The 20,482-nt window shown below is 52.9% G+C and overlaps 1 protein-coding gene across 7 annotated transcripts in view; it reads right to left on the reverse strand.

The window, feature by feature from the left end:
- Nucleotides 1–20,482, reverse strand: part of SH3PXD2A (SH3 and PX domains 2A) — a 235,228-nt gene that overhangs the window by 23,344 nt on the left and 191,402 nt on the right. The gene's annotated exons all lie outside the window — the stretch shown is intronic.

Consider the following 20,482-nt stretch of genomic DNA (forward strand, 5'->3'; position numbering starts at 1 on the left):
TCTTCACAGGACCTTGTCTTTGCCCCCATCCCATTCCGATCCCTCTCTACCTCCAAAACAATCTGGCACTGGTTCTCTTTTCTGTCTGTGACAGAGCTCACCATTTCCAAATATGGACTGTTCCCTGTCAAGAGACCCAGGGCTTTTCCCTGGGCAGCACGGAGGCCCCGTCACTGCCCACAGCAGGGAACAGCTGCCCGAGAAGGGGGGACACTGGGAGCCTCCGAGGTACTCCTTGTTGGGAAGTGGAGGGGGCTGCCTGAGAGCCGCTGTGATCACGGAGAGGGACAGGGGAAAACCGTGCCACCACTGCACAGGACATCGGCACCCAGAACCACCTCCTAGGTCTTCCACAAGGTGTGACGGGCCTGGGATAGCACACAGCCTGTGATCTAGTCTCGAATGTCCACTGCACCCCACCCTCTCCGGAGTTCCACAACGTGTCATTACACGCTCATCTACACGGCACCAAGAGTGAACCCTACTGTCAACTATGGATCAGAGTGATTTGGATGTGTCTGTGCAGGTTCATCAGTAATGACAAGTATACACTCGGATGGGGGAGGCTGTGCATGTGTGAGGGAAGCACGTGGGAAACCTCTGTATCTTCAGTTCAATTTTGCTGTAGGTCTAAAACTGCTCTTAAAAAAAAACAAAAACAAAACAAAACAAAACAAAACCAGTCGTAACAAACAGGAAAAAGCCTTGGATGAGGAATCTGGAATCTCAAGGCCCAGAGCTATTTGGCTCAAGGGCCTTCCTCAGTTGGGTCACTGTCGTCCCTCTGGAACCCAGGGTGGATGTGTTCCTCCCTCCTTCCCTCCCTCTCCCAGAGTGGGATGGCGTGAGCCATCACACCCACAGCCACTTGCACATCTGGGCCACTGAGCAGGCTCCCTGGAGCAGCACTACCATCCTCCCTGAAGCCCCGGCCACAATGGTGTGGCTGCTTACAAGGCTGTGGCCAATGGAGGCCCCAAGGAAACCAGAAGACATATCATGCAGGGGTCTTTTCCCCTTCTCTCGGCTTTGGGGGGAGCACTCTCTGGATCCCCAGCAGTCTCGGCCAAGAGCACCATCCCCAGGTGCTCTTCCACAGAGGCTGGCCGGAGGTCACGGAACAGGACTCCCCATCTCATAGCGATTTCCACCATGAAGATGGTTCTGCCTCCTTGACCACAGGAGTGGGCACACCTGGTCAATCATCTTTGGACTGATCTGTTATCCCCCCGGACACTGTAATGGTTCTGGGGCTTTCTCAAGAACTGACAGGGGTACTTGGGCAATCTGAACACTAAGTACCACATAGACCAGGGATCACAGGGGTACGTGGGAAGAGGTGGCCTGAGGGTTAAATCACTAAATCAGCAGCAAAGTCTAGAGATGGAGAAAGTCAGACTTCATACCATTGGAGTTCTGGGTTCCAGGTATGCTAAAGCTAGGCCACCTGTTGGACTAATTACAGTGAGCCAGTGACTGTCTATGCTGTTTAACCGAGCTGGAGTGGGTTTCAGTCACTGAATGTCCTCACTAATGCCATACCTACCCAGAAACCACCAAAGTTCATGACTAAAGGTCCACCATCATGAGTCAAGTCTGGAGTTGCAACTCAAGTCCACTGGCCACCTGCCACCACAGACCTCAGCAGGTGAGGACAGAGCCCTCTGAGCCACTCTGGGTAAGAAGTACCACCCCCAAATTTCCGCGCACCAGGATAAACTCCAGGAGCCCCAAAGAACAGTCACCATACTTCTCAATTTGGAGTCACTTCTGGGAGGGTCTTGAAGGCTGAGGCTCTCACATGATCCCCAGGTCCAAGCCCCAATGCCAAAAACACACAGGTTTTGGCTCCCATACCTCAAGACCCTCATCAACCTGACCACCCCCCAAAGCCATGCCAAATCCCAGCAGGCCAAGGAAGTACCCTGAAGGCTTGCCCTCAAAAGGGAGCTCTGCTTCCCAGGAAAGGGTTTCTCAGGATGGGCCTGGGATGGGACCAGGGATCTTACTGTCATTGGGAACACATGGGGATGTGTCTAGAGGAACAGTGGAGTTTGGAAGCATGTGTCTTGGTGAAGATTTGCTAAGACCCCTCCATGTTCAGCCCCTCCCAGCCTCTTTTTCTATACCAAGGTGTGCCACTGACAACTCCAGCCTCTGAAACAATCATTTCTGTCCCCACTGGGAGAATATTCTCTCCTTCCTTTGTGTGAGTCCACGCCTTCCTAGAAAAGCAGGCAACTTGATGGTCTCCTGGATGGCCAGGGTCACTGTCTTTTAAGCCTTCTATGTCTGGAATTTGGGCTCCAAAGTCATCCTCAGGAGAGGCAAAGGAGGCAAGCCCCTCTGTGGATGCTGGGAGGGTTAGGGTTGGGGGAGATTTTCTCCATCAGTCTCATCCAAGCTTGTCTGTGTCATCATCTGGTATAAAGTGAGTCCAGCAGCCTACAGATCTCTTGTTCTCTCCCTCTCCCCCTATGGCCATATTGGAGACCAGCCCTTGAATGGGCCTTTCCCCTTGGATCCAAGGGCCTCATAATCCCAGGGCTCAGGTCCCTTTTTTGCTGGTGGTATTATCTCCCCTACCCTTATTTCACCCTTTGGGAATCCTGTGTACATCCTGCTCTCTCCTTTTCCCCAGGAGCCAGGGTCCCTGCCAATTTCGCTGGGAACACTGGCCCGGGTTCCACTCCAGCCCAGAAATGTGCAGAGCTAGGCTGAGTGGCTCAGATTCTCATGTCCCTCCTGCCTCAGGCCCTGCAGAGAAGAGTTTGTCACTGGTGTGGCTGTGGGCACCTCCACTGAGCAAAGGACAGGCTCAAACACTGCCCAGGTGGGCATGGATGCCCAGCTCAGCTCCACGCAGACCTCCCAGGAGCCCTGGCACACAGCTGGGTCTCTGGGGGAGGCTGCCTGGACCTGCGCCCACCCAGAGCTGCTGACAAGCCTCTCCTGAATGCCAGCATCTCAGACGTCAGTTGCTGTAACCGGGGCTCCCGACCAAAGTCCCTGCTGCTCTACCAAGGAGCAATTAGAGCCTGAACCCCTGGGGGTGGCCTGGCTTGCCAAGAGGGCTCAGTCATCAGCCGGCCCTGTGGGGCTCCCAGGCTCACCTCCAATGCCCGGGGCATCCTCTTTTCTGCAGAGGCTGAGTGTGTGGGCTGCATGTGGGGGTAGGTGTGGACAAGGCTTTGTATTTTTCAGTGCATGGGAGGTGGGGTATGCTCATGTACACATCTATGTGGGTGCATGTGCGCACAGAACAAAGGTGTGTGTACATTTGTTACACGTGATGATGATTATGGTCAGGCCCTAACTTTACATACGTTATTTAATCTTCAAGAATCTTGGGAAGTGTTCATGTCATCATCATCCCCACTTTACAGATGAGGAAACGGAGGCAAATATAGATCACAATTAGACACAGAGCTGACCTCAAACCCAGGCTCCAGAAACCATATTCTTAACTACCACAGAAGTGGATAAAGGAATTTATCTGCTGTATGCACAAGGGGGGAGGTGACTCCTTGAGAATGTGTACCTGCAAATGCCACTACGTTTTGTACATACGTACATATGTATTGTACATACGTATTGCTGAGTGTGTGCTCTTCGTACGGACACTATGAGCAGAGGTGCAGGGCTGCATGCACTTAAATGTCTATGTGTACCACTGAGGGTCCCCTGGAAGTAGAGGGTGATGATTAGGGATATAGGGTCAGAAAGACACAAATTCAGGTCCTGGTTTGCTACTTCCTAGCTGTGTGATCTTTGACAAATTAGTAAACCTTTCTGAGCCTCAGTCTCCCCTTCCTGATAAGGGAGTAATTAATCGAGATTACCTCTGTAACTGAAGTGTTCTTGTTGAAGTGCATAAATGAGGTATATGTAGCTTAGCTTAAGGCCCAGCACAGAGAAGGAGGGTCAAAAACCTTGAGCTGTTATTGACCTGGTGGTGGTTGTTTGGCATTCCCCCCGGCTAACACAGTCAGCACCCATGGGTGGCCAGGTGGTATCTTTGCCCACAGAGTATATCAGGGGATCCTCAGTCCAGCTTGGTAAATGGACGTGGATGTGTACGGTTTTGTGTGTGTGTGTGTGTGTGTGTGTGTGTCCATGCAATCTGTGGAGTTTGGGGACTGCCTTCAGGGGTTCCAGGAGAAGGCAAGGAGCTATCTTTCCTTAGCTGATGCAATTTATGATAGCAAGCATGATGGGAAATGGGGTCAGAGGGGAGACATCTCTGGGGAAAGTTCCCCTCCTTGCCCCACATGTATTGGGGCTATCTTCAGCCTGGCTCCTATCCTTCAGCTCACACGGTCTCCCAGGACAGAGTCCTACAGCTTCCTCTCTGCTGTCCTAATGCCTCGGCAAGCCCTCCCCAACTGATCTCCAAACCCTGGTAGCATCCAGAGCATTGGCCCCACAATTCACAGCTGCTGGTGCACTTGGGAGAATTAGTCTTGTTGAGACTGTAGGTACCACATTTAGCTGTTCTCTAGGGCAGGACCGAAATTGCAGCAAGCAGCCAGGCAGATGGGGAAACTCAGGCAGAGAGCCTAAGTGCCGGAGCCCAAGATCTGAGTCTGAATCCCACCTCGGCCACTTCCGTGCTCTGTGGCCTCAGGAAAGGGACTTAACCTACAAAATTTGCCTTGCAGGCTAGCGAGAGGATGGGTAAGATAAGGAGCAACAAATAGGCTCTAGCACAGTAGGTGCCCACTAAGCGGAAGCTACGAGCTTTACTGAGGGACTAAAGCCACAGGATGTGGGAGGTTAGGTGGCTAGCACTCACGGATGCCCAGGGACCAGTCTGAGACACCTCTACATTTTTCATGTCCCCAGGAAGATGGGTCCAACCTCCAAGCTGGCCTCTGTTAGCCTTCCTCTCAGCCTTAGTTCTCGGGAGAGAAAATGTAGTGAGGTTTTATTAAAGAACTTCTCACTGCACTGACCAAGTGGCCACAGCTGTGCTCAGACAGGGACGGCTGTCCCGACCGGCTGCCAGACCTGGCCTTTTCCTGAGAAGTCAGCCCTGTTTCTAGGCAGAAGGGGAGCAGGTTCTTATTTCGGAGGCAGGTGGGGAACAGAGAACTTGGAACAGGAAATGGTGGGGAAAACCCGAGGGGCCTGGGCTGGCTAGGAGAGTGCTGAGCATACCCCTGCTGTGCAGCCCAGCAGGCACGCTCCAGCCCATCTTCCTACTCGACATGCCTTCAAGCTGAGATTGCCCCCTGGCAGGGGCAGGACAGTAGCCACCATGCCCACTGTTTGGAGTGGGAAGCCACAAACTGTTGCAGAGGGGCCCTGAGAAAGGAGCCCCCGCACACTGGACGTGCAGGAGAAACCTTCGTTCTGGGGGCTCGGGGTGTGATCTTTGGAGCTAAGCCCCCCCATGGAGGAGATGTCTGGGAGCGTCCCTAGGTGGCCAGTCCATTGAATGCTGCCTGAGCCTGGTTGCTCATTCTGTGAGGACCACATCTCCACAGCGCCAGAAGAATGTAATTCGGCCAGGCTGACGAAAAGCCCTCTCCAGGAGGCAAAGGCCCAGAAAAAACAGCGATGTCACTTGTCACAGCAGCCAACCCTGCTTGTGGGCCTCACTAAGAACCCGCTTCACAATGGTCCAGAGGCTGAGTGGGGGCAACCTGGCTAGCACCTCCAGCTCAGGGCAGGAAGGGAGACCATCCATCCTAGGTGGGGAAGGGGCTCCCCAGCCCCAAGAGGGAAAAGCTCAAGCCCAGAAGTCAGACCCTCCCTCTTTTCAGGCCAAGTGTAATCTTTGGCTGTTGAGCCAGTTTCAAAGCCCTCTAAAAGGCACTCTAACTGGGGCTTGGCAATGCTGGCATTGGGGGAAGGATGGAAAGGGTAGAGAGGAAACCGAGAGACAGAGTGAAGGAGATAGAGTGGGGACAGACAGAAGGTGGGGATGGGGACTTAGCGTCTCCAGGAGGGGGCTGAGCCTGGCCAAAGGCAGCAGGAAGTGATGGGCACTCCCAGGCCACTGCTGTCCCCGGGGTGACCAGGCCACAATGGCCTCCTTAATGAGAGAGGATAATGAGCTCATTAGGGCCAGAGGAGGCCAGCTGCACACAATTAGGATGTTAATAAAAAGTCTTCTGAGGTCACAGCTCAGCCTAGGACAAAATAGCTGGTGGGGGTGGGGGAGGAGGACCCTGCTCCTTCCTCTCCCTCTGAAGTCCCCCCCACTCGGTTCTTGAAGGTACAGTCCTCCATGAGGCCTTCCCTGACTCCCCCCACCCTCCTGACCCTGCCCATCCCAGGATTCTGCACACGGACACTTGTTAGTCCCTCTTCCAAGACCTTGGTTTGGATCCTGGCTTCACCATATCCTTGCTGGTGACCTGGAACAGGTTGCTGGGCTCCATAGAGGCTCATCATACCAGGATAATATGATCTGCCTATAGGGCTGCCTGACATCACGGACATACGGTGTCCTCCATAACCAAATGCCTTCTGAGCACCTGGTATGTGCGGGGCATTCCAGGCATGGGGACGCTGTAGAGGACACAGTCAGGCTTCAGCCTCTCTTCCCCACCTCCCCCTGCACTGCACACAAGATGGGCTCAAGTACAGCCCTGGTGCTATAGGAGGGGCCGGGCTCCTACCCAGCAGTCCTGGGCAGTACCCAGGGGGTAACAGGCAGGAAGAGATTCAGAGTTTGGAGTCTGGGAGAGCCCAGCAGCCTTTAGGTTACTTCCAGGGCTTGCCTTTTTCTTCCCCTCTCGTCCAGGTCCTTCGCGGGGTCTGAGACCAGTTAAGGCAGAGCTGAGCACCTGTGGAGTGCTAATGTACGCCTAGACTTAAGCGAAGGGTGTGGGTGTCGAGACAGAGAAGCATGGGGGATGGAGCTAGGAATAGCAGAGGCACAGTCCCAGGCCTCAGACACCTGCCTCAGACTCTGGACCCTTTGTCCAGGCATTTCTGCATTCTTCCCCTGCAGTGGTTTGGAGAAGGGGAGGGGGTGAGGATTTGTGAGCCCTGAAGGGGGCAGGGAGCTGCTGAGAAGGGGAAGGGGGCTGAAGGGAGCCTGGCCAGGCACTGGTGACCACGCTGCCCACCTGGCTGCACCACACCTGGCATAGGGCTGGGCCCTAAGGGACTACTTCTGCCATGGATCCCTTTCCCGTGACCTTGGGGCAGATGTGAGGTTTCTACCTGAGAGGGACCAGAGACACTGGAAAGGCTGGCTGCCCCTAATTATGCTGTGCCTTTAAGAACAACGAAAGGCGGCCCACCCTCAGCCAGGCCTCCCCTGGTCAGAAGGCTCTGTCACTGAGGCCTCTTGCCAAGACACACTCCAGCTCACAGCATGCGGCCTCCTCCGTCCAAAGCAAACAGGAGCAGGCAAGGGCTCCCCCAGTCTTTCCCAGTGCACCCCCTGCCTTCCTGCCCGACCCATTCTTCTTATTCCACCTCTGGCACCTATCCCTGCTCTGTTGTCCATGGCCTCACCTTCCCCCAGATGGGGCTTTCAGGCCACCAGGGCCCCAGAACCTTCCCTGGGCGCCTGAGGCCTGGATTCCAGGACCATTAGCACAGGCTGCTACGTCAGTTTGGAAGGCTCCGTGGAGTCCACAGCAAGAAGAGAGCAAGAACCGGGCGCTGCCGCCCCTCCCCCAGCCCGGTTCCAGCCTGCTCACCTCACTGGATGGGCCCAGGAGGCTGAGGCACCCAGGAGAAACCCTGACCACCGAACATTCTCTGGCACAGAGGGGGCACATGATAAAAATGACAGGCAGACGAGAATCACAGTTTTCAGTAAGGGCTCTAGAGCCAGGTTACCTGGGTTTCAATCCCAGCTCTGCTACTAACCAGCTGTTCGGATTTGGGCAACTGCCTCAATTTCCTCATCTGTAAAATAGACCTAAGGTAGTACTTTCTATCTCCCCGTGTTATAGGGAGTAGAGGAGTTAACCTACAAGAAGTGTTCAGGATAGTGCCTGGTTCCTAGCAAGGCTTACCAAAGAGCTATTGTTAAAGCTGAGGTGTAAGACACAGGGATTTTTAAGGAAGGAATCACAACCTCAGTGCCCCTCAATGGCTAGTGCTAGGGGTGCGCAGGGAGGCAGGTGGGTCTCCGGGGTCTGGAGTCTCAGGGAGAGAGTCTCGTGATGTCACTGTCACTTGGCCCTGACCTCGGCAGGTTTTTTTTTTTTGTTAGTTTGTTTATGAATATATGCATGTATTTATTTAGAGAGAGTGTGCACGTGCACAAGAGCAGGGGAGGGCCAGAGAGAGTAGGAGGGAGAGAATCCCAAGCAGGCTCCAGGCTGTCAGCACAGAACCTGACACCGGGCTTGATCTCACAACTGTGAGATCATGTTGGCAGGTCTCTATTGAAAGCTGAATCTGGTTCCGTGCCTGGCATGAGTGTGGGTTGGGGGGGGGGGGGCAGGGTGAAGTAGAGAATACAAGATGGCACAAGGCCCTTCCAGGAACAGCGGAGCAGGGTGACCCAGACAGCCCTGTGGTTGCTACAATGTTTGCTGAAGGAACCACAAACATCAGAGATGAAACTGAGTAGCCAGGGAAGAAGCGAATCTTGGATGGAATCTAGACGGGCGGGGGAGGGAAGACGACAAACTGGTTGGGGGAACAGGACACAGTGATGGGAGTACTTGTGGCCCAAGCCAGTAATGCACGTGATGCTTCAGGATGGGGGTCTTGCCAGGTGAACTTGAGAGGGGTACTCCCCTTCAACGTCACAGGCGAGGTGTGGGCTTCTAAGAGTCACACCAGGAAGGGTAAAGCCTCACAAGGGAATGCCTGAGATAATGCTAAGGATAAGGGGCATTCCCCCGATGCTCCAGGAAGAGCAAAAGAGGTAAGTGGAGAGAGACTGAGAGGATGCGGTACCGTGAGGCCAACACAAGTCGGGTGGAAGGGTCTGCTGGACTCTTGTCCCCTGCTCAGCATTTTCTTAGGAAGGGCGCCCACCCTGAAAAGTGTTCACCGAGAGGGTGGTGGGCAAATGGACCCAGGTGGGGACAGGGGTAGAGCATTGAGAGGCTGCCCCCCACAAGCTCTCATTACCTGGCGGTGGGAAAAGGTCGGGAGAGCACTTGACACAGAGTCGGCCGGGCCCCCATCCGTAGTCCTGGAAGATGCAGGAAGACAGGCCGACCTGGGAGCAAGGCCAGAGGACACAGCACGGGCAGAAGTGCCAACTTCCAAGGAAGAGAGTGAATTCCAGAGTAAATGGGCAACCTCAAGGCTGGTCCTGATTGGACTCCTCGAGGAGAGCCTGCAAGGAGGTTCCGAGCATTCCCAAGGCAGTGCGGAGAAGACACAACAGGAAGGAAGGGGGCCAGACCACACTGGATTCTGATAACGAGTGAACCACTGGACCGGCGGGTCTGGGATGTGTCATAGCTGAGCCATCCAGGCCTTGGGGCTCTCACGACCCCCCTGGGGGCTGCGTTTCTGCCCTGAGTGATTTGAAGCTGAGAGCTGACCACTTTCAAAGAGAGTGTGACGATTTGCTGGATACAACCCAGAGGTGTTTCTGCCGGGAGCCTGTCCGACCGAATGTTTTAATCAGTCCTGAGACGAAGACAGAGGGGCTGAGCAGGTGGCACCATTTCATTTACTGAAAGCTGTGCCAGGATCAGGAGCTATCCCCTTCACCCCTCCCACCCACACACAAAGGTCTGAACAGATGGTAATGACAGGTCCACTGTGACAAGAAGAAAAGGGATGAAAATATGAAATAAGAAAAAATATGAAAATATGAAAATAGACCAGAGGACACAGCTTAGTACAGTGATCTTGTAATTTACTGTGCACACTTTCTGGAGTGAGTGTAGGGTGCTATTCATAACTATACTAAAATATTAGGTCCCAACTGGGAGTGTTCTGGGCAATTGGGCTGGGCGGGATATCCCTACTTGACAGTGAGGATGAGAAACGTCCTGGAGTCTGGGGGCTGTACGTTCAGAAGTCATTTGCCTCCAGGTCTGTGAAATCTTAGGCTGCATTAGGAAACCCCTGCGCTGGGTGACTTACCCAAGGTGCCAGGCTTAGCACCCAGGTCTGACAGCAACCAAACAGCTCCCTTTAAAAATGACTCCAGCTGTCCGCTCCTTTGCAGAAGAAGACCGACACCCCCTGCTGTATTAGTTCCCCAAATTTCCATGTGACAGATGAGCCAGGGAAACCGGTCCCCTTATCTACTTCTTCTGCTTCATTCCATCAGTGTCTACAAATCAGACTCCATTCTTAGGAGTCACAGGCGTGGCTCACCTCTCCCTGCTTCTTGCCTTGCGCCCTCCACTCCCACCCCAGAAGGGGGCTACAGGTGGTTTCAGGCCCCATCTCCGGGTTGCCCCTCTCTCACCCTCTCTCTGGGCCCACATGGCAGGGTGAGGCAGGACACTCAGGCTGATAGAGTTTTCTGGCGCAAGATCTTACCCAAGGGCTTTGCCAGGAGAGAGTGACTTTGGATCAGCATTTCTCAACCTCAGATGTTTCCACACTATGCAGGGCTTTTGCCATATCCTTGTATTTATGTATGCTGTGGTTCACTGAGTAAATACGTATTTAAAGCAACTGTCTTTTGACTTCGAGAAAATAATTTGTTTAGGAAACTTCAGATCGCCACCATGAACAAAGAGGACCACCGGCCCCAACCATAAAATTACAGAGAACAAAGCAACATAGTAAATTTGAGCTGTGCTGGGTCTGCAGAGGCTGTGCCTACGCCTGTTCCCTCCCTCTTTGTTACAAAAAGAGATTTACTGGAGAGGAGTCAAAGACAGTGGACCATCAAGCTGAGGCAAATCAGAAGGCTTGGAAGAGAATGGGAACGGGACAAACATTGTTCACTGCGCGTTGCCGCGGTATTTAACATTGCCTCTCTGTACCGCCTGAAGTCAGGCCATGCACCACGCAGTTGCATGGACACTCATCAACTTAGGGCTACGTTGATATTTGACCATTCAAAATGGCTGAAGAAGGAGGCTGAAGTGTCCTTATTAGTGAGAAGAGAATATTAAACAGCAATCTACTAACCAGGGTTCTGGTGAGAAAGCAAAGAGAGAAGAACGGAAAGCAGCCTAAGCAATGTGTCTGTGCCTTATACGTGTGTTTCCAGCCTGGAGAAAAGGGCGGAGGGGATCCTCTGTAACTGCTACCAGTCACTTGAAACATAAGGAGTTATCTGTGTTTTTTGAACTAGCTTACTTCAGTGCCTCAGAAGTATACATGCAGGAGGTTGTATCTTTTTCCCCCTTTTCTCTCTTTGCCAAAAAAAGAGGCTTCTTGGCCCCAGAGCGGAGTTGCTTTTTGCTAAAAGCCTTAGGCTGACAACCATCCCCTCCCTTCCAGCTGAGTTCAGCCCCTTGTCAATTGGGGCAAAAACAAAACGGGGGCAATTTCAACTTTAAAGACCATCTCCATAAACAAAACAAACCCACTCCACAATTTGTCTAGGGCATTCCTCCCTCCAAACCCTCCTTATTTAATTTTTGGGGAATTTTAAATAGAGGCCTTGCAAAATTCTGTACCGCCTGACGTCAACAGCTCTCTGACAACGTGGATTCTTCTACGCTGTGTGGGGAGCAGACACCACCAATACTGATGCTTTTCCAGGCTCCTTTCCCGGCGGGAATTTGGGAGCCTCTGGTGTCACTCTAGGAGACCGAGGGGAAGGAAGGTACCCAGGAGTGTCCCACTGGGGTCCTATAACTGCATTTCCCAAACCTCAGTCATTAAGAGAGCACCAGACATCCAGTGAAGCCCTCTAGGTGGTACCTCTACTAGTGTTTGCTTTACAAGAAGCACATAAATACTTTTGTATTTAAAAAAGACATTTTCCTATGCTACACTAAGTGGAAAGCCAATACTCCTTGGTGCAAACAGAAGATAACTGGAGAAACCCATACACTGAAACAACAATGCTATAGACTGCTAGTCAGATATTAAGGCAAGTTCTACCGAGACACGAAGGCTGGGGCCAGATTTTTCTAACAAACAAACAGGCCAGCAACATCAGCACATGCTAACACCGAAGCGCCTAACAGAGACTGTGCCCTTGACCCAGCGTGCTGTGGAAGAGAAGTCAAATAACTGTCTCGTGACAGGATTCCATGCCACTTAATCCTGTGTCCACCACACATTTTTACAACCCACTCCTTGGGAAACACTGATGTTGCAAAAGGAGCGTTGGGTTAAGAATATGCACCCCCTTGATTCAAATCCAAGTTTGGCCATTAGTAGGCTTTGAGGTCTTGTGCAAACCGTTTACCCTTCTGAAACTCAGTTTCTTCTTTCGAAAAAATGGAAACAAAGCCATCTGGCCTACTTAGCCCTAGAGAGCTACTCTGAAATAACAGATGGGAAAATGCTTTGAAAAGTCTGTGGGCTGTAGGTAGATGGGGGTGGATGGGTTATTCTTCCAAGCAATTTCAGGAGCCTGATGGACTCCCACCCCTGCTCCCCCAGTACAACTCACTGCCCAGACTGGACGGCAGCCCGCCCATGTCTATCGGGGAAGAGAAGAGAAAACGAATACAGCACTCCACAACTTTTTCAGTCAACCTTCTCAATGGCCACATGGATTTCAAAATATCACCCCCATTTTATAGATACAGAAACTGAGGATCAAAATGGCCCCAGGCTGGCTACCCAGTGGCAGAGTGGGATCTGAACACGAGCCTTCCATGCAGCCTGGCAGGAAATGCCCTCTATGTTGTTTTTGTGCACACCCAGCAGACCCCAAAATTGCTCTCCCAGATCCATCAATCGCTAAGCCCAGGCCTCATCTTTCAAAGCCACCACTTTTGCCATGTTCCTGCAAATCCCTGCCAGTTGTGATTCTGCTCTTCTGCCCCTGTGCTCCCCCGGCACCCCCGACCTCAGGTTTGGGTTGGCCATCTCCCCCAGCGAGACCAAGAGCTGTCTACGGACAAAGGCCAAGGCTTGCTCATCCTGGCATCCTCTCAAGCCCCTGTCTAGCTCAGTGTTTCAGACAAAGAAGGGACTCAGTAAATAGTTGTTAAAAGTGAAATGCCATGACAAATGAGCTCAAGACTTCCTCCTCTTTCCCTGGCTTCCCCACCCACACACCGAAGTCTCTCCTGCTTCCTTATCCTCAAGTATCTCTCAAAGTCTAGCTCCTGGGGTCAGTGTAGGGTCAGCAGTGGGCTTCTTTATAGCGCTCATCCCTCTGGCCCGGGGCCTTCTGCCCTGCTGGAGCCCAGGACAGTTACGCAGCCCCTAGGTGGCATCCCTCTTCCAGTCCCCCCAAATTCACGAGGTGCTTCTGACTCATGGCTTGCTCACCTAGGAGGATTTGCCCACAGGGACCTGAGACCAGGAGATTTTGGTTGCTTGTTGCATATCTTGCCCAAGATCACCCGGTAAGCTGACCCTCCCACTGGAAGGCCTCCCGTGTAATCAGCGTGTACACCTGAATGGGCCATTTTCCTTTGGTCCTCTCCCTTCTCTGGAATGGAAAGGCAAAGCCCAGGGAGGTCCTACAGGCCTGGCACCAGGGACAAGCCGACGCCCTGGGCGAGGCTCTAAGAGGAATGCAGAGGCCTTGAGCGGCCCCTCCTCAAACCCATTCAAAGCAGCCCCACCGGCTGGTGCAGGACTCCACTGGGACTCTTGGAGTCATGGCTTCTCATACAGGAAACACAAACAAAGCCCTCCTCCTTGGTGGGCACATTTGGAGCTTGGGAATGGGCAGCCCCAGAGACCTGCTGTCCCCAACACCCAGAGGGTGAGTGGGGAGAAGGCTATACCAAAAATAGCTTCTCCCCACCATGGTGCCCTACTCAGGGCTCAAAGAACCACAGAGAATTAACCAGAATTCAGCAGAGTGTGCCGGGAAGAAGCTGGCAAATCACCTGAGCTCCCAAGGCCTCAGCCTTCTCATAAATGAAAGTCATGATACCTGTGCTTTATAGGGCAGTGGCGGGAATTACAAGAAGAAAGGTGTTTGGCTCGCTGTCTGATATACAGGAGGTGCTTCGGTGATCCCTTTCTCACCCTTCTTATAGCTTCTGATATTAATAGTCTCTAGAAAGCAGCAAATAGGTTAACTTGAGTCCCAAACACTCTGATCCTGGGATAACCATCCCGAAGGCCCAACCAGGTTTATGGTGATTTAGGAACAGGCTCTTTCTTTCCCTGAGCTTTTCTCGCCCCATTTCCCTTTCTGTCTCTCCTGTCCCTGGGTACCCTCTTGTCTTGCTAGTTCTTAAGAGCTGGTCTGGTAGAGATCCTATTCAAATCCAAGGAGAAGAGGCTACACTCCAAACAGATATACCATTAGTCTGGATGCCCCAGAGACTACCCAGGTCCAAGTGTCTCACTGTAGACTCACAATGGTTAGTGATCGATCAGATGGTGTGACTGACACTCTGGTCACCAACCAGTGATGGGCCCCTTCCTACCTTTCCCTGTCAATCTCTGGTGCCTCCTGCTCCAACACCCAAAGACAGTCACCACCATGCCTCATGACACACCAATGACCATGGTCCCCTCAGCTGCATTAGAAGCAGGAACCGTCTGCTTCCTCCATTAGACCATCAGCTCCAGGACATGGGGATCAAGTCTTCCTTGTTCAGCTTGGTTTGCTTGGTTTGATTTTTCCAATCTGCATGAGGGCCGGTCTTTGATCAATATGCCACCATGGTCAGCAGGAAAATCCTGGCACCTTGATGGCAGAGAGGGTCGGAAGCTGGGAAGTCACTGACCTAGCTTGCCTTCCATACCACCTTCTCCCAGTCTCCATGGGGTCACCCGACCAACTTTAGGGTGTCTGGGTGGTCCTAAGGTGGGGAGGCCTACTCCAAGTTTAAGTTTGGGGGTTGAGGTGGACTATGAAGATTTCCCTCCTTTAAATAGGTGTTGGCAGTGACAGGCCCAAGACACCTCAGCTGAGTCTCAACCCTCAGCCATGACAGGCTATAACTTCACTCCCCAGTAAGTGAGCAATATTGTCACCGGGTCCAGATCCCCAGCTCTGACCTGGCCCTTAGACTAGAATGTGAGTGTCCCACCAAACTGGGCTGTGACTCCAGTCAGGCTCCCCAACCCTGAATCCACTTCTAGAATGAAGTTTCCCATCCAAGGGCCCTGAGATGGTGGGACGGCCCCAAGGAGACTGAGAGACGGGGGTACGGAAGGCAGGCTAGGCCCCTGGCGTACAGAATCCTCCTGTCCGCTGCCACAACAGTGCTGACAAGATGTTCTGGCCTCACCCAAAGTGGGGGCCCTTGAAGTCCAAGGAGGTGACTTTGTGTCTGGCTGTGCGGTGAGGCAAAAGAGTGGGGTTACACACTCATAAGGGAGGCACTGAGGCAGGAGCCCTGGATGCTCACTCTCTCTGTGCAAAGCCTGAGGATGAGGTCAACTTCCTTCCTCTCCTCTAAGGAGCAGTCAGTTAAAATCCTGCTCTGTTGGCAAGGAGGTCTACATGTTGGCCAACCCTGGTTCTGCTCCAGGCACCAGTGATGGGGGAAGCACGCCCCTGACGGTGCCAACACTCCAGGGGGCAGTATTATTTATCCCCAAGTGTGAAGGAGTAGATAGGAGATGCTGGCCAAGGCAGGAGAGGGGGTTGAGAAGCAGATCCCCCCAGGGCCGGGTCATGGCTACAAGGGGTGAGGGCCTCATTAGTTTGTTGTCTGCACAGGCTGATCAGGGAAGAAGCTGGCGAATCACCTGCTCCAGTGTGCTAAGCTATTTTCATTACATTCCCACCTGCCCCCTCCTCCTCCCCACGGTGCTCAGGTACATTGCAAACACGAAGAAAATGCCAGCTTGCATATGCAGAAGAGCCAAGTGGGCAAGATAGAGGTGAGGATGCCCTAGGTAGACAAGAAAAGACTCTGGGAAAATGTGCTTCTCCGGTTCACCCAAGAAGGGATGGGGGGACAGTGAACAGGCCAGGCAAACCCCTGTTCCAGTATCGGCAGGGGCTGGGGGAACCCTCCCATGCTGGGCTTTTGAGACCCCTTGCTGCTTTGGATTTTGGCCTCTCTTTATATCCCAGAGCTATTGCTTTCACAGATCTTGTTTAACTTGAGAAGGACGGGGGAGGAGGGGTGAGGAAAACTGCATTCTTCCCCATCAAAGCCAAGAGTCTAAAGTAATACTTCTGGTTGTAACTGATCCCAGCCTGTTTGTGATTACGGCCCCTTGCTCGCTTTCTGGCAGGATGGCCCTGGAACCCTGCAGCCCCGCTGAAGGGGAGAGACACCCCTGCTCACTTGGATAATCCTGTCCTCGTCTGACATGACCAAAAATGTCCGTCAGCCTCTGCTTTCAGCAGCTCTCCAGGGCAACTCTTCAAAACATTTATTTTAAAAAGGGGGGAAAAGCCACCCCCAACCCCAACCATGAAATTCCATAACACTAATCATATTCCTTCTGTTACCAGCACCATCCTGGAAAACACAGCAGCACCAGCGGTACCCATTGGCTGATGCAAATTGAAGAAGAGAGGGAGGCTCGGGATTGGACCTTCCTCCTCTCTTGCCTACGCCTCTCCCTTTTATTAGGGAAGAGAACGAAAGAACGAACACACACACACACACACACACACACACACACACACACACACACACACACACACGCCCCTTTTGCTGCCATAGCATAGAAATGGCTTAGCAAAGCTCAGGACTATTTCTCAGCTGTTCTTTGTCCAGAAATTTAATCTGCAAAGCATTTGGCCTCACAAAGCCCATTCCAAAGGTGTCCAGGAGCCCACGAGCCCTGTGATCATCATTACAAACCCAGGGATGTTTGCAGCCAGTGACCCATTTGGCTGCTTAGGGAGCTGGCTGAAGGCTTACCAACATGGTCAAATTCCCCTCACCTGCTCCCTCTAAGCTGAAACTGGTTTTCTCTCGGAGCCCCAGGGGTTAGAAGGGACCTTAGGAACTCTGGAAGTACAGAGATGAAAGGCCTGCTTCTTGCCCAGTTTTGGTAAAAGCAGGATGGTCACGGAAGTGGGGTGCTTGGTATCCGGAACAGAACCGTGGCCACTGTCTTCACTCCCGATCACATTTCCATTCTATGAGGGAAGGTGATGCTCAGAGAGGCCACCTGGTTAGTGGCTAACTGAGCTTGGAACCTAGATTGACCTGAGATCCTTTTATATAAAGCCTGGCATTCCTTCCATGAGGGCATAGCACCGCCCTGCCCGTTGAGATGACACCCTAAGCACTGTGCCAAGTGGCAATCCCTTGAGCCAGTGGCTCAAGTGGGTGGCTGGAACTGGCAGAAAGTCCCCCAGAGCACAGGGAGGTCACATGGCCAGGCCAGGACTGGGAGAAGCCTGTAGGACCCGAGACCCAGGCCTTGCTGCACATGCATCCTGACCACAGCAGCTCAAACTCCTGTGGTAATCAAAAGACGGTGAGCACGCTGAGCAGAGAGAAGGCTGGGGCCTTGCAAGGGCGCCAGTTAGAAGTACAGAAAACAAACAAGAGAAGACAGAGTGTCCAGAAACACGGGGACTGGATGCCTGGCCAACCTCAACAGCGACCTCAACACCTTCCTAGGGAGGTACAAGAGGGGCCGAGGAGGCACAGCCTCTGGTCTGGGGGGAGACCACAGCCAGCCAGTGGAACTGCCCAGATAAGTGGGGTCGCTAAACGGCGGGGAGTCCATATTTTCAAGGTGAGGCATCTGAAGATGATCTTGCAGGAAGGAAGTCACCATGTTTGAAAAATTAGTGTTTGAACATACGGTGTTAAGAGCATGTAGGAAGCACCTCTGAGTCTGGGGCCTGCCTCTAGTCTCCAGCTTTAGCACCAGGCTGAGGGCCCAGGGTCAGGGAGCCTCAGTAAGCCAGCCAGGGGCAAGATGGGGTGTTGCCAGCCTAGAGAGGGTGGCAAGACCTCAGTGATGCTGGGAGATGCCAGTGGGCCTCGGAGACAGCCCCCTCTACACCAGTGGTCCACAGCTGTGCCACAGCACAGCCATGAACTCGCCACATGACACTGGCGAGGAGCTTCACTTTTCCAGGCTCTGTTCTTCCTCTGACAAAGGAGAGGTTTGGGCAGATCGTCAGAAAGGTCTCCCTCAGCTTGGTGGGAAAGAAAGGGGGAAATCTCTCCTTCACCTGACATGTGGGGCCCTTTGAGGCCCCTGACACACACCCCCAGCCTGTTCCCTGCTGGGTGAAAACTTTCCCATAGGCAGCCTCAGACACGGCGGCCAGATTATGCTTGTTTGTGTCCACCCTCTGCACCCTGGAAGGTGTCATTCTGACTCAACTCGGCTTGGAGCCCCCTCCTCCTTCAGCAACTTGCTCAAGGCCCATCTTCTCCAGAAGACTGCCCTGACCAGGCACTGTCCCATCTCTGAACCCAACAGTATTTATGAAGACCCATAGCCTTCTGGTCCTGCCCTCCCTGTCCTCTCCACGACACCACAGAACCCCAGCTACACTGTGCTTTCTGCCTCGCATTTAGCAGGTATACTGTGAAAATGATTGACTCACTGCATCTGGGCCTTTATCTTGCAGGCAAGAGGGATCCCTAGAATGCCATCCCCTCAGTGACAGGAAGATAGGGACAGCTGCTTCTTGTCAAATGCTACACCCCAGTGCTGGGCACACAGTAGGTACGTTATTTGGCGACTGAATAAGCAAACCACAGCGTATGGAAGCATTTCCTGCATGTAGGATGTCACTCAAATAGGGCTGAGATTAAAGATGTCGTGGGAGGGGGAGAAGGAGGCAGAGGCAGCTCTTCTTTGGGTCTGGTGAGGTTAAGGGGAGGGGGCAGGACATTGTTTATTTGGACAAAGAAGAAGGCAGAGAGGGCTGGGGTCCTGCCCAGCACTGCCTGCACACCCTCAGCCCCACCCACCAGGGCCCTGGTGAGCAGATCTCTGGGGAAATCACAAATGCCCCTAACTCATCTACCCATCCAGTTCAGCCCTGGCCCATGGACCTGGCTGAGCCAAACACTGGAGCATGCACATGACTCTTCTGCAAGAAACTTCCCTTTGGACTACTTTTCTCCTATCCAAGACAGGGCTTCAGCAGGACTGATTTCTGTTCCCCTGCTCTCTGTGGCCTGGGGAACTCACACAGCAGAGCACTCAGGGGCATGGCTCTCTAAATCTACAAGGAAGAGAAATGCAAACATCCAGATTTCCAAACAGTGGATAAATGGCATGTGTTGGAAGTCCACACCCCACCTTCCAGCTGTGCAACCTTGGGGCAAGTCACTTAACCTCTCTGGGCTTCAATTTCCACCTCTGAGAAGCACAATGCCAGCATTTGCCCTTTGTCTTACTAATACGTTTTATAAACTGCATGGTTTATGGGGCGCCTGGGTGGTTCAGTTGGTTAAGTGTCCGACTTCGGCTCAGGTCACGATCTCGCGGTTCAGGAGTTCGAGCCCTGCGTCGGGCCCTGTGCTGACAGCTGGGAGCCTGGAGCCTGCTTCGGATTCTGTGTCTCCCTCTCACTCTGCCCCTTTCCCACCCATGCTCTCTCTCTCAAAAATAAGTAAACATTAAAAAAATAAAATGAAATAAACCCACAAGGTTCTGGGACATGGTGATTCAAGGGCCACTCATGGCAATGCTGATGGGCCAGGTGTAACAGAAGAGAGAGATCTGCACACCAATCTCAAAAACCTACTCGTGGCTCGCTCACTTTATGGCCAGTCCTTGGCAGACACTTTCTCTTAGTTTGGCTTTCACTCACCTCCCGTGGAGCCTGGGCCACTTCCCCACAATTTAGTCCAATAAAAGCTTAAGGGAGGCAAATATATTTCAGCATGAGCCTAAAAAGCGCATGCCTAAGAAGGGAAATGTGAAGTGGAGGCTGAGACGATTAAATGAAACAAACAAACAAAAATCCCCCCAAAATTCCCTAAAGCACATTTTAAACATAGGTAGAAGTAAAGCTGGGGCTTCCATGAGCCACGAGCTGCTCTCCACTTAGTCCCAGGGGACACTAGCTCCCACCAAGCATCACAGGGCGACCAGCTAAACTGGGTCACCCTGGCTTTCCTGTGAGGAGACCAGGGAGTGCAGGCCAGCACTGGGAGCCCAGAGGGTGAGGTTACGGAATCTGAAAAGATGCTGATAGAGAGGAGGGCGGTAAACCCCACTACCACGAGTGATTAGTGAAAACCCAACTGCTGAGAATGTAGTATCACACAGCCACGGGTTCATCTGGGGGGAAGAAACAAGGGGCAATTACTCAGCCCAAATTCCCTGAGGTCCTGACAAATTATACTCCCCAGAAAGTGCCACAATGGCAGGGTGGAAATCTGTTATGTAAGAGCGGAGGGAATGCTGTGTGGGGAACTCTCTCCCTGTGCTTCAGCCATGCGGTGAGACCTGTCACTCCTACTGGCGAAAGGTCCTGCGTGAGTGTGCGCGTTGGTAACGGTCAGGGGATGTCCAGTGGTGCCCGCTCCCTGGGCACCTCGGCCAGGGTATATCCGGGGAGGGGAGTGGGGTCACCTGGTGGCTACAC

Source organism: Acinonyx jubatus, chromosome D2 (genome assembly GCF_027475565.1).
Source record: "Acinonyx jubatus isolate Ajub_Pintada_27869175 chromosome D2, VMU_Ajub_asm_v1.0, whole genome shotgun sequence".
NCBI classification, from domain to species: Eukaryota; Metazoa; Chordata; class Mammalia; order Carnivora; family Felidae; genus Acinonyx; species Acinonyx jubatus.